Source organism: Neofelis nebulosa, chromosome 3, assembly GCF_028018385.1.
Source record: "Neofelis nebulosa isolate mNeoNeb1 chromosome 3, mNeoNeb1.pri, whole genome shotgun sequence".
Classification (NCBI taxonomy): domain Eukaryota; kingdom Metazoa; phylum Chordata; class Mammalia; order Carnivora; family Felidae; genus Neofelis; species Neofelis nebulosa.
Genome location: NC_080784.1, coordinates 122071736 through 122086563, shown reverse-complemented (window position 1 = coordinate 122086563; position 14828 = coordinate 122071736). Strand labels below are relative to the sequence as shown.

General features: G+C 37.2%; 1 pseudogene; it reads left to right on the top strand.

Moving 5' to 3' along the window:
* Positions 1-678: 678 nt before the first annotated feature.
* LOC131508037 (histone H3.3A-like) lies at positions 679-14622 on the top strand (annotated as a pseudogene).
* The last annotated feature ends 206 nt before the right edge of the window (positions 14623-14828 follow it).

Sequence of the window (14828 nt, the reverse complement as noted above, 5' to 3'; positions counted from 1 at the left end):
CTATAGCTAAAATTAATTTTTTGCAAGTACATGTGCACTATCTGAAAGCAAAAGCTTTCCACTGAAATATGGACCACTAAGACGAAGGACAAGTGTGGCAGACAAAAGTGTTATCAGATTTAGGAGAAACAGCATGGATTGAAGTAGAGATAGGATTAAAGGCTTTTGCAGTATCCCTAAAAATTAACATAAGATTTGTTCTTTGTTGTCTAGATTTACATCAAGATTAACTGCAGCGTGTCCTACAGATGGTTCTTATTCTAAAGTATGTGTTTATTTATTTTCAGTCCCTACTTTTCATCTGTCTTGAATTAATAAACTTCTCCAGGTTTAGAAGATCCATTCGGGTTAGTTTCCATATACTTGCTGCAGTCTAGATTTTGGTGCCCAGAAAAAGGAAGAGTTAAAAAGTAACATTCCTTTATAGGAACCTTGCCTTAACAAGCTCTGTTCTATCTGTGTTAGTGTTATATGTACACATTTGAATGTATTGATCTTAAAATGCTATGTTCTTAAATATGGTTAAAACTGTCATTTCGAACTTCCCATGAACTTCATGGGTGTCCAAGGAAACAAAAGAAAAAAATGTCTCTGTTCAGCTTTCCTCATCTTTCTGACCAAAGGAATTGGAGAAAGAAACATTGGATTCGTTTCTCTCTGATTGCTTACTTTTTGGCTATGGAGCCCTTTTTAAGGGATGCAATGTTCTTGGATCGGACAGATTTGGTTGGGAAAGCAGAAGCCACTCAAGATATAGTTAGTGGAAAGAAAATTAATATCAAGAATTTGAGCTAGATAACTATTGGAAGAGCTGCAAAAGCAAGGATCTGAAAAGGCTCTTTCAGGAGATCTGTAAGTGTAGGATTTCATGGAAGTCCCCAACAATGATTTTAGTTGCCAGTAGAGATTAAATAGGACCACAGTGAAATGCCCATAACATAAGTGAGCCACACTTCATCTATTTTCCTCTCCAGAGCTTTTCTTCGTCTCCCCTTCCCTGCTTTCTGTCCCAGGACACAGACTTGAATGAACTGCACTGGAGGTCCTCCTTGTCCTCCCGTTGCCAGTGGGATTTGGCCCATGAAGAGTACCAGTAGATTAGGGGTGGGGAGAAGAGTGACATTAAGAGAATTATTCTCCTGCCTCCCTTCTTTCAAGCTTACTTCAGAAAGTCTGTGTCCTATGGCTACAGGTCCTTTCTCCCAACATCCTCTTTTCAGGTTGTGGTAACTATTCCCTTTTCTCATCCTTTAAGGCTGAGGGATGATGAGAGCTCTTATTTGCCCCAGGATCCTGCACCATCCCTTATAATTCCACTATGTCTTGCAACATCTTTGTAAATACTCCTTTAGTAGATAAACACTCCTTGAGTTATTCTACCATGAGCATACCAACTGCTTCCTGGTGGGAACCTGGCTGATATGGTATTTCATACTATAAGTGGACCCAAGAAATGATCTTTAAAGATGGGTGTCAGGATTTGGGTGATTCACATTTGAAGGAGCTCAGGGATAACCTCCTGGCCAGGATAAAAGGGACATGAGTAATCTATGGCATGTGGTAGAATCTCCCTTCCTCACATTGTCATTTTCCTCTTGGGGCCTCAGCAAGCGTAAATGGGAATTAGGAGCCATAAACATATAAATAAGAACATGGGATTGGAAGGCCCCATGGCAACTTGGAATGCTTTCCTCCTCTCCCGAGGTTGCATATCTGGAAGTATGCCTGCAGAGTTTCAGCCCCAAATTAAATGCTCAGTCCCCGCAGATCTCTCACCCTAAAACAGGGACACTGGTGGAAAGAAGTGGGACCATGAGATCTGGGTCGAAGACACTGGGGAAAATGCGGGCTGAGACTGAGATCTTTAATCTCCATCTTCCCCTGAAATTCCCAGGCATGCTGGAGGAAGGGCCTTCTCTTTCCTTCAGTCCTCCTCTGAATTAAAGTTACCATATCGCAGGCAGTTGCCTCAGGAGCTAATACTGATTTATCCCCCCAGGGCCCTCGCTGACTACTCACTGCCTTTGATCTGCCTTAATAATTAAATACCAACAAAGCCCTAAGAAGTAAAATTATCAACAATGGCTAAGTAAAATATTTCAAAATATTTGATAAAATAAAATAAAGATAAATATGTCCTTTAAGACTACACTATCTTTGGGTTTTCAAAATGGTCATTGGGTAACACAATGCTTCCCCTTTCACCCTGTAAAAGAAAGGACCATAAAAGTAATCAGGCTTGCCTAAAAATTCTACAAATATTAACTAATTCAAAGCTGTTTTGAAAGGTTTTGTCTACCATACTTAATATATATTTAAAAAACTGATAATTCAAAGAAAGCTTGACTTTTTAGTAAATATGTGGATGTAAATGATCTTTTAATGATTGAATATTTTTCAAATTAAAAAATAAAACATATTCCTATTTCAGCTCAAAGATAGGTATATAACAGTCACCAAAGCAATTTGTTTCCGGGATTCTCACTTTAAAAACTTTTTTTTTCTCTCCTCTCTCCTCTCTCTCTCTCTCTCTCTCTCTGTCTCTCTCTGTCTCTCTTTGTTTTGCTGTTGTTGTTCATTTAAAGTCTGAATAAACATTAGGGGTATGATTCAATAACATCACAATCATCAGAAGCCTGTTATTTCAGTCTTTCTTTAGATTCAATAACCAAAGCATATCCCCTTGACTAAGAGTGATACAGGAATAGAAAAACTTAAGGAAACCAGAGCTGATTTAGTTTTAAAATTCCAAATAAGCTTAATGGTTTCCCATATTATACAAATTCTTCTATTGACAAAATGCCTGAGTACTTTTTGGCCAGGTGTCAAATTATGAAATAGTGTTGCGTTCTCCATTCACATGAAACTGCTCAGCATTGCAATGCTCTAAAGCTGGATAACTTCTTCTTTTACAGGAAGAAGAATTCCATGATTATTTAGCTTATCTCAGGGAACATTCCATACCTTGTACAGATTTCCTAGATGGAGACTCTCTTGGACAATTCTGATTTACTTATGTTTATGAATGTTTGATTCTTAAATTTTTTTTTCCAAGTAGGTTATTTTATCAGGCATGAATTTTTCTTAAAATTTAAGTGTCTCACAGAATTAAGTCAATTTAGGTAGCTAAATTAGTTGCTATTGCTCAGACCTGCCTTCTGGAGGAAAAAAAAAAGGTAGAAGACTATTTATACTTAAGGGGATATAAGATTTTATGTTAGTCCATCACTTTGAAATCCTTGAGTTATTGAAATTTCGTGACTGCTACAGAAACCCTTAGAAAATGAATGACAAACTAAACAAATTGGAGCTTCTTTGCTATCATTTAAGGAGATTGTCATGATAAAGGAATGTACCAAAAAAACTTCATGATATGACTTATAATAGCAAAATAAATATAAAATAAATTAAAAATTTTTAATTAAAAAACTTAGCAAAAATAAATTAGCCTAGATTCTACTCTCTTAGAAGCTGAGATGACCAATTATGCAGGAGACTCAAATGATACCTCTAGCTTTATTGCCAATAGGTAAAACCGTATTTCCAAAATGCCTAGCTAAGCAGCCTTTGCATGATCTGAAACCTGGAGATCTGAGCTTCTGAAAAAGGCATCAGAAAAAAAAAAACCTGCCCTTAAACCTCAACAGAAAAAAAAACTTAAAGGTACTGTTAACAATTGGTACTGCAGTAAAATTCTAAGGTGTTGATCCTTGGGGTCACGTTTCTCAAATTGAAATATATACAGCAATTCCTTCTGACTACTGGACTTCCATTCCAGCAGGAGACCCTAAATTGATGATTTTTAGGAATTCTGAAGCTGCTGACTATATAAAGTGGACAACCTCTGCCCAAAATGACAAACTGCTGACTACAAAAGTTGGCAGTTTCTGCTCAAAACAATGGAACCAGATTAATTCTCTGATTTTTCAGCACTTCTTCCCTTTACCACCAATCTTGCTTATTGTTGTTTTTTGTCATTCTCTATTTACCAACTAAAAGTTCTCAATAGGACCATCATCTCTACCCTTTTACTTTTGGTCCTTCTTTTCTGCCAATTAAGAAAGATCAGAAGTCTCAGGTGGTGTCTTTTTCTTACACTGTATCTACTGCTCTGATTTAACTGACTACTGACAACATTTAATAGCCATGCTTTTAAACACTTCAGAAGTAGATTCACTTTCACAGGTACCTCTTGGCACTTATGTTGACTTCATACATCACAAACTTCAGGCTAATGAAAATTAGACTTTGACTTCATGTCAACAAATGCTTCTGCTAATGTTATTACCATCCCATCAATAAAATCTTATTCATCAGGAATGAGATCTATTTTAGGGCCATCCTTGTTACAGTAGTCAGTTAGTTTTCTTGAGAGATGCCACAAACTGTTTTCAGAAACTCTTTGTACTCCAGGAAATTGCCCATCTTGAGGGACAGAAATTGATTTACTTCTTATGTAAGATGATATTATTAATCTCAACACAGTCAGTGTCCCACTAGGTTACCACTTCTTACGTGGACATCAAGCTTACTCCCACCTGTCACATCCCAACTTATCCTGCGTTTTCAGGATGACTGAGATTTTCAGATTTTTATAATTGGCAACCTCCAATGGATTATGTTTCCCTGAAAGAAATACTCAGAAACCTCTCCAAAGAGGCAAACACAGGCTACTTAGGAAAACTAGAGTGAATGACTGATTCTTTGTGCGTATTGCAGGATAATACAATTGGAAAAAGTATTCCAATGCTGGAAGACAAAATAAATGACACAAATTCTATCTGTAAGCCCAAAAAATAATTTTAAATCTAAATTTATTATCAGAGTTGTCATGGTTAATCACATAGGTCTTAATTTATACTTAGCTACCCAAAAGGGAAAAAATTATTCTATAGCAAACACTGTTTTTTGTTCCTATGATGTTATAATTCAAGTAGAGTAGTGCATTACTAGTCTAAAGAAAAAACAAAAGCTGCCTGATTCTCTAAAACAAACTCAGATGGATTCTGGGAAATATTTTTATTACCTAGATTTTATAATTTTGCCCCTGATTTTGAGATTTTGTTTTTGGATTTTTTTGTTTGTTTTGTTTGTTTGTTTTGTTGTTGTTGCTGTTTTGTTTGTTTTTACAAACAGAAATATTGTATTTAGCTATTTTTAGAGGGAAAAATGTTGCCCATATTGTAACTGAAGCTGGTGGGGTAAGCCATACCAAATCCAATTGTTTTGAGAAACAAGAATACATCATGAAGACATTTTAGCTTGATGTGGTGAGGATAGAAGCTAGATTGTAATGGTCTGAAGAGTCATTGGGGAGTTAGGAAGTGGAAAGCAAAGTCTAGACTGCTTTTTCAAAAAATGTTATTTTGAAGGAATGTGTGAAAGAGAAATCTAGAGATGTGAGTTATGGAGATGGGAATGCCATCCAGTGCCCAGTTGTGGGGTTAGCCATCAATAAGAGAGAACCACATCCGGTAACACATGAGGAAAGAGGTCTGTCTAAAGAATGGGGATGGTATAGGCAGGTTGTGGGCAAGATAAATGGAACAAGAAGTAGGTACTTAGGACATCACTGTTTTGTCTGTGAATTAGGTATTGAGATTATCTGCTGAGACTGAAGGTAAAAGGAAAAGGATAGAAGGTTTAAAAAATAAATGGAAAACAGACGTTGAGGAATGGAAGAGGTAAGTGAGGGCACACAGAAGGTTTTTCTGAGGAGCCTCAAATGCTGTCTTCTACTGGAAACTGAATTTGTAAGGGAACCAATGTGCAGGATTGTATATATCTCTCTAGTAGGACTCAGAAGTAGCTATTGTTTAGGAAAAGAGAAAGTGAGTTGGTGGATTGGTGCAGCTGAGATTATGTTTTATACACATGTGGTAAAATGACAAGGGAGGGGTAAGCCATCAATTAGACAAGAATGCATTTAAAGAGATGGGCCATTGGATCTGAGGTATCAAAGGCATGGACAGCTTGATGATTCATTTAGGGAACTGTACTATGTTTGTGAGGCCTCCAGCAGAAATTTCCAGTGAGCAAAAGAATGAAGATATAACGTGAAGCAGAATAGAAATGTCCGGTAGACACTGAGACACCTGAAGAATTTGAATCTGCTATAAAAGTCAGCAATACAAACATAGTGAAGGAAAGTGAAGGAAAGAAGGAAGAAAGTGAAGGAACACAGAGTTGATGGGAGAGTGACATTTCAGTTAAGGGAAAGCAGTATTCAGTCATATGGTAAATTTTGGTCTATGAAATGTAAACATTGCAACTAATTTTTTTTAAAAGGGAGAGCTCTAGAAATATGTTGTTTTGCCCATACTTTAAGTATCTTGCCCACACATTATGATTTTTAGAAAGTTAAATCATTTCCCTTAACTTCAGTTTCCTCATTTATAAAGTGGTGGCAATAATGCCTGCCTTGAAAGATTTAGGAAGAGGATTAAATAATATGGTAGGAAAGTGTATATCATAATGACAAGCATAAAACCAATATAAATTTGCCCTATATTTTCCATAATTAATACTCACATCATGTCGCTTAAGTATTTAAAAAAAAGCAGTTGGTCCTAAATTAGAAAATAGCCAATATCATCTTTTCAATTTATCCCTATCAACAGAAACATAAATTTAAGAATAGGATAGTCGAATTGGAAAATTATGTAACTTAAAATGTCAGTGCCAAAAGCAGGAATAATTTAGTTAAATGGGGCACTTGGGCTCTGCCTGAAACACCAGGGAGCGAACCACCCCCGGAATCTCCACAACTTTCTCATATCTCCTTTACACCAGGCAAAGAAGTTGTGTGACTATGTGTGGGTGTTTAAATCAGAGCTTTGGAGGGCTTGGGTGTAACTGTCATGTTGCCAACTGATAACTTCCAAGGTACACATCTAGACTAGATCTCACTCTGGAACTGCTTGCCACACTTCTTCCCCTGGATATGGCTCTATGTATATTCGACATTGTCCAGAAATAAACTCAAACCCCAAACATGCTCTCAGTCTATATTTCCTACTGTTTTTGGGGACAACACCACACATTTAGATACCCCAAGCTAAAAATATCTCAATTTCAGTTTTGAATATTTTTTCCTCCCTCACCAAATACCCAATAATCTAAGATTTCCCAATTTTTTCTCAGTCTGATTACTCACTTTTCATCCCTACCATGGGTCTCAGAATCTCTCACATGGACCATTGCATATCTTTGCTACTCTAAGAGTCTCAACTTTAACCCATATCTGTGGCTGTATCTTTCTCCCTAGTCACCCATAAAACTTAAATGCAGGATCCTTATAAAGTTCCTGGTCCATGGCGAGTACTCAATAAACATTTGTTGAACTAAACAGAATTGAGGGAAAGTGGATAGTCTTTATCAAAGAGGAGACTCTGAGAGATGCCATTGGAGATGAAAACTCATCTCGATAGGGTGCCCCCAGACTGTATTTTCTTTCCCCTTTTTTAATTGAAGTATAGTTCACACACAATGTTACATCAGTTTCAAGTGTACAAATAGTGATTGGACAACTCTATACATTATGCTATGCTCACCATAAGTGTAGCTGCCATCTGTCACCGTATAACACTATTACAATAACATTGACCACATTCCCTATGATTTACTTTTTATTCCCCTGACTTACTCCATAACTGGAGTGTGAACCTCCCACTCTCCTTTACCCATGTTTTTCACCCCCCACCCCCACCTGGTAGCCATCAGTTTGTTTCTCTTAGTGGTATATGATAAAATACAGGAAGAAATATATAAGGTAGAAGGAACTAATCAGTTTGCAAGCAGAAATTAGAGAAAATAGACAAGACCCAAGACTTGCTGGGTTGAAAAGTAAATCACCTCTCATCCCCTCTCTTCCAGCTGGTAAAAAATTCTCAATCAAATGAGGCCTGTGGATAAATACAAAATTGTGTGAGTGACTAGGCAACCCTTTGCTAAAGGGTATTGCTATACTTGTGCAATCTGGAAGAGGGGGACCTCTAAAAACTTTAAGAGTGTTCTCCCATTGCAGTCACCCACACAAACTAAATTCGAAATTTGGAAGTCATCAGCAGGTAGGTAGTACATTAAGCCAAAGAACCGAATGAGATGGGCAGACAAAAAATGGCAGGTCAATGAATAAGGGGAATCAACACAGTCAAAGAGTTATAGCAGTTTGGATTCTCTAATAAGCAAGAAAATAGAAGATGGTAACCAGTATTGGCTTGCCGTTGAGATTTCAGAGGTGCTACTCTAGTTATTAGTGATGACATGAGAGTATGTGGCAAAGGGGGAAGCAGAGGAAAAGATGAGCAGGTGTGAGGAGCCACAGCATGCGATGACTTCTTTGTGGTTGTTGACATGACCAGGAATGATAGTGGGCTTAGTGGTGGAGGGGAATCCCATGTTCTTCTGTTTTTATCCCTTGTTATATCAAGATCTGGGTGCTTTTGTTTTTGTCTCTGTCTCTTCTAAATGTCTTAGATTCTACAGAGAAATAGAAGAGATTTTAAAAAACAAGTTCTTAAACTATGGCAACTCATGAGGATTATTTTGGAAGACAATAAGCCCAAAAGATATAGGCATGAGAGAGACCAGAGCTAAGGAAGTCAGGTGGCAGATCTCTCATTTCAAGTATGTCCCCCCTTCTAGAGTGAGCTCTTCTGGAGAAGGAGGAATCTGAAAGTGAATGCTTGGGACATATCAACAAATGATCTAATATATGAGACCATATTCTTTCTAATGGATACATTTATCCATTAGAAATATTAGCATATTCTCCAGAAAACAATGGTGAAAACTAAATGAGAGGTAAAATAAAGTATTGCATATTTAGCTCTTATTCTGTTGCTAGAAATAAGTTTTTCTGGAGTCACTGAAAATTCATATTCTCTACTGAAATCTTTTAAATTCTGCAGCAGAAACAGTTTGAGTAGGAATATATCTCTAACATCATTTCATACTTAATATTATATAGGTATATGTCCATACTTTTTTCCACAGTCACTGCACCAATTTACATTCCCACTAACAGTGCATGAAGGTTCCTTTTTGTCAATACCCTCATCACTTGTTATTTCTTGTCTTTTTTATTCTAGCTATTCTGATCAGTACAAGGTGAAATCTCATTGTGGTTGATTTGCATTTTTCTGATGATTAGTGATGTTGAGCATCTTTTCCCTTGTCCGTTGGCCCTCTCTACGTCTTATTTGGAAAATGTCCTTTTAAGTCTTCTGCTCATTTTTAATTAGATTGGGGTTTTTTGGGGGGTTTCTTTTTGGTATTGGGTTGTATAAGTTCTTTATATATTTTTTATATTATATTTTGGATATTAACCCCTTATCAGATATATCATTTGCAAATATCTTCTCCCATTTATTAGGTTGCCTTTCTGTTTTGTTGATGGTTTCCTTCACTGTTCAAAAGCTTTCTATTTTGGTGTAGTCCCAATAATTAATTTTTGCTTTTATTCCCCCTGCCTGAGGAGACATATCTAGAGAAATTTTGCTAAGGCTTATGTCAAAGAAATTATCGCCTGTTTTCTTCTATAAGTTTTATGGTATCAGATCTCACATTTAGGTCTTTGATCTATTTTATTTTTGTGTGTGATGTAAACCAGTGGTCTAGTTTCATTCTTTTGTATGTAGCTGTCCAGTTTTCCCAGAACCATTTATTGAAGAGACTGTGTTTTCCCCACTGTATATTCTTGCCTCCTTTGTCATAGATTTAATCAACCACATAAGTATGGGTTGTTTCTGGCTGTCTGTTCTGTTCTATTGATCAATGTGTCTATGTTTATGCCAGTACCATACTATTTTTATTATTATAGGTTTTTTTGTAAGCAGTATGGGAGTTCCTCAGAAAATTAAAAGTAGAAATACCATATGACCCAGTAATTCTACTACTCGGTATTTACCAAAAAAACAAAAACAAAAGCATTTCGTTTGAAAAGACAAATTTTGTCTTGAAAAAACAAAAACAACAACAACAAAAACAAAAGCATTTCATTGGAAAAGACATATGCACCCTTATGTTTATTGTAGCATTATTTATAATAGCCAAGATATGGAAGCAACCTGTGCCATTGACAGATGAATGGGGAAAAAAAGATGTGGTGTGTATCTATTTATCTATCTATCTATCTATCTATCTATCTATCATCTCTCATCTATCTATCTATAGATAGATAAAAAAGAATGAGATCTTGTCATTGCACCATCATGGATGGAGCTAGAGGGTATTATGCTAAGAGAGATAAGTGAGATAGCAAAAGACAAATAGCATACGATTTCACCTACATGTGGAATCTAAAAAACAAAACAAATAGAAAAAACCAACAAATAGGAAGCAGAAACAAACCCATAAATAAAGAGAACTAACTGATGATTGACATAAGGAAAGGAGATAAGGGGATGTGCAAAATGGGAGATGGGGAGTGGGAAGTACACACTTCTAATTATGGAATGAATAAGTCAAGGGGATGAAAGATACAGCATAGGAAATATAGTTAATGGTATTGTAATAGTGTTGTATGGTGACAGACTGCAGCTATACGTGTGGTGAATATAGCATAACGTAGACTCGTCAAATAACCACGTTGTATACCTGAAACTAATATAGCAGTTTTTCAACTGTACTTCAATTAAAAGTATATACATTATACGGGTCTACATTTTCATGCTGACTAGACCTAAGGAAAATGGTCCAACTTTTATTACTCAAGAAGATCCATTTTAACATCTCCAAATTACAAATATTTCCACAGAATCGCTCCATTTGTTGAAAAAATACAAAATGCTACTTAAAATGTTGTAATGCTTTCAAGTAAATTTGTACTTTAATAACCATAATAGTAACATACATATTTAATAGCAACATATATATGTATATATATGTAGGTATGTACGTATATATGTACGTAAGCATATACATATATATATATATACACATTTATACATATGTATATATACAAATATATATATAATATTAAAACCAATGTTTTTTGTGGTTAGGACATTTAAGTTAAGATCTATTCTAGAAAATTTCAAGTATAAAATATTGTTTACTATATTTACATTGCTGCAATTAGCTTTCCAGAACTTATTCATCTTGTATAACAGAAACTTTGTACCATCTCCCCATTTCATTATGTGAGGTGATGGATATGTTAATTATCTTGATTGTAGCTCTTATTTCACAATGTACATGTATGTCAAAATATCAAGTCATATATCTTACATCTATTCCACTTTTGTCACTTATACTAGATAAGGATGGGGGGGAATTTAAAAAAATATATCAAATGTAGGCACTGCAGCATGAGGCCATGGAAAGAGGTGCTAACTGGGTGTCCATAAACCCATGCTCTGATTCCAGCTCTCCTATTAGTCTATCCAAAGAAGATGTTAGAGGTATTAGATAAGATCAAGCAGCTGATCTACTCCCTCTTTTGACTTTACTCATCATAGTCTATTTGGGACTTTGGCAGGTGATCACCTAGGATATTCTTCTTGTTAGTTTAGCAGTCATCTCTGTCTCCCAGCTATGTCTTTCTTTATTTCAGTTTGGCTCCTTCTAGAATATTCAAACCTCATTCCTCAGCTAAGAGTTATATGTAAAGGCATGACCTGTAACTTTAGATCAACAAAAGATCAGTTATGATTTTATTTTTCTAACTGTAAGTTTTCAATATCATAATGAATATAAATCACTTTTTTCTTTGTTGACATCATGTGAATGAGAAGAATCCATGTAGCTATGGTAGCTATTTAAAAAAACAAACAAACAAAAACGCCTCTAAGGACGCCTGGGTGGCTCAGTTGGCTAAGCAATCGACTTTGGTTCAGTCATGTTTTCACAGACTGTGGGTTTGAGCCCTGCACCAGGCTCTGTGCTGACAGCTCAGAGCCAGGAGCTGGCTTCAGATTCTGTGTCTTCCTCTCTCTTTGCCCCTCCCCTGCTCACTCTCTCTCTCTCTCTCTCTCTCTCTCTCAGATAAATAAACATTAAAAAAAGTTTTAAAAATTAAAAAAAATCTTCTAATCCTCCATGGAAAATGCACATGGACAGTGCACAAAACTACTGTCTCCTCAGTTCTTTCTTCTTGCCTTTCTTCTTGAGCTTCTGTCTTTTAAAATGTACCCCCAGTATTGTCCAATTTGCTTCGTAGTTTTGACTTTCTTTTTATTTATTTATTTATTTATTTATTTATTTATTTATTTTTGAGACAGAGAGAGACAGAGCATGAACGGGGGAGGGTCACAGAGAGAGGGAGACACAGAATCTGAAACAGGCTCCAGGCTCTGAGCTGTCGGCACAGAGCCCTACGCGGGGCTTGAACTCATGGACCGCGAGATCGTGACCTGAGCCGAAGTCGGATGCCTAACTGACCGAGCCACCCAGGCGCCCCAGTTTTGACTTTCAACAGAAGAAACCAACATAAGCTTTTACATGGCCATAAACAATGAAAAGAGGTCATAAAAGAGGCACTCATTACCTTTCAGCGTAAGCATGGGGTGGGTTGTCATATGTGGAGAGAGTACATTGAAAAGGCTTAACGCTGTAGTTTCATGTGACACACTTTTGAGAACATGGGCCCCATCTTTCTCCATTGGCCGTAGGCAACCAAGGTAACAATGAGTGCTCAGTGGTGATTAGACCATGTAGTCCGTTAAGATAAAGATGAGTGCTCCGTGGTTCTTTCCCACCAGGCCCTCCACCTCCTCCCCTTTCCCTCTCTCTTTTTTTGTGTGTACTTTCTTCTCTTTTTTTTTTTCATTGTTCAAGGTTTATTTGGTGTTTTACTTGGCATGACACTCTGATAGTTGGTTGCATTGTTTATACGTACATTTTCTTTTTATGCTATATGGCAATGTTTGCTAGCTCCTCTGACACATATAGTTCATACAATAAAATCCTTTAGAGCAGTTTTGCACTATTGGATCACTCCCTTTTCCTCCTCCACAAATGTCTATCTTATACTAGCATTTCAGAGATTTTTAGAGGAGGAGTGCTGGGGAAAAACTTGCTGAATAACAACCTGCTTTAGCTTATGCTTGAAATTTCACTATTAGAAAGTCATTCTCCCATGTTAGGCAATTTTTATCCGGGTTATTTCTTTAAAGTATTAAACTAACTTGGGGCGCCTGGGTGGCTCAGTCAGCTGAGCAACAGACTTTGGCTCAGGTCATGATCTCACGGTTTATGGGTTCGAGCCCTGCATCGGTCTCTGTGCGGACAGCTCAGAGCCTAGAGCCTGTTTCTGATTCTGTGTCTCCCTCTCTCTCTGCCCCTCCTCCACTCATGCTTTGTCTCTCTCTGTCTCGGAAATAAGTAAAAACATTAAAAAAAAATTTTAAGTATTAAACTAACTTGACAGAACATTATGCAATTATGCATTGTCATAAGAAAACAATTTAAATTAGCTAAGCTACTGCCATGCTGCAAGTGACAACAAATGTTTTCTCTGGCAATAAGAGAATTAAAATTGTAATTAACTCTGCACTAATGGATTACAGTTCCTTTCTTGAGATAGCCCCAGGAGATAACTTTTTTTTTCCTATGTGATTGTGAATATTTCTCATAATGTTAAATTTCTGTTGCTTTCAGAGGTGCGGGGGTGGCTCAGTCGGTTAAGTGTCTGACTTTGGCTCAGGTCATGATCTCACGGTTTGTGAGTTCGAACCCCATGTCCGTGTCTGTGCTGAAAGCTCAGAGCCTGGAGTCTGCTTCAGATTCTTTATTTCCCTCTCTCTCTCTGCCCTTCCCCTGCTTCTCCCCCTACTCTCTATCTCTCTCAAAAATAAACATTAATTTTTTATTTTTATTTTTTTGCTTTCAAATAAATCAATATTTAGATTTTGGAGGGCCTATTTACCTGGTTTTCTGACTAACTTCAAGAAGACATGAAATACATTATACTACTGACCCTTGAAGAACAGGGTTTGAAATACATTTATACATGGATTTATTTTTAAAAGAATTAAGCACAGTACTCTAAATGTATTTTCTCTTCCTTATGATTTCCTTTTCTCTAGCTTACTTTATTATAAGAATGCTGTATATAATAGATATAACGTACAAAGTATTTGTTAATTAACTTGATTGGCAAGGCTTCCAGCCAGCAGTTGGCTAGTAGTAGTTAAATTTGGGGGGAGTCGAAAGTTACATATGGAGATTTGCAGCTAAGCGGCAGCCTAAGGAGAAGGGGAAGGGGGTTAAGTAGGAGGTCTCTGTACCGTGGCCCATACAAAGCAAACTGCCCCAAATCCGCCAGTGATAAAGCACCCAGGAAGCAACTGGCTACAAAAGCCGCTCACAAGAGTGCTCCCTCTGCCGGAGGGGTAAAGAAACCTCATTGTTACCGACCTAGTACTGTGGCACTCTGAAATTAGACATCATCAGATTCACAAACTTCCTTTCCAGCATCGGATGCGAGAAATTTCTCAGGACTTCAAAACAGATCTGTGCTTTTAGACTGAAGCTATTGGTGTTTTGCAGAAGGCAAGTGAAGCCTATCTGGTGGGCCTTTTTGAAGACACCAACCTGTGTGCTACCCATGCCAAACACAGAACAATTGTGCCAAAAGACATCCAGCTAGCACACCGCATACGTGGAGAATATGATTAAGAATCCAGTATGGTGAAAAACCTTTCATTCCTTAAAAAAAATTTATTGGGGTGCCTGGGTGGCTCAGTCAGTTAAACGTCTGACTTTGACTCAGGTCATGATCTCGTGGTTGGAAGGTCCGAGCCCACACCTGGCTCTATGGTGACAGCTCAGAGTCTGGAGCCTGATTAAGATTCTGTGTTTCCCTCTCTCTGCCCCTCCCCGGG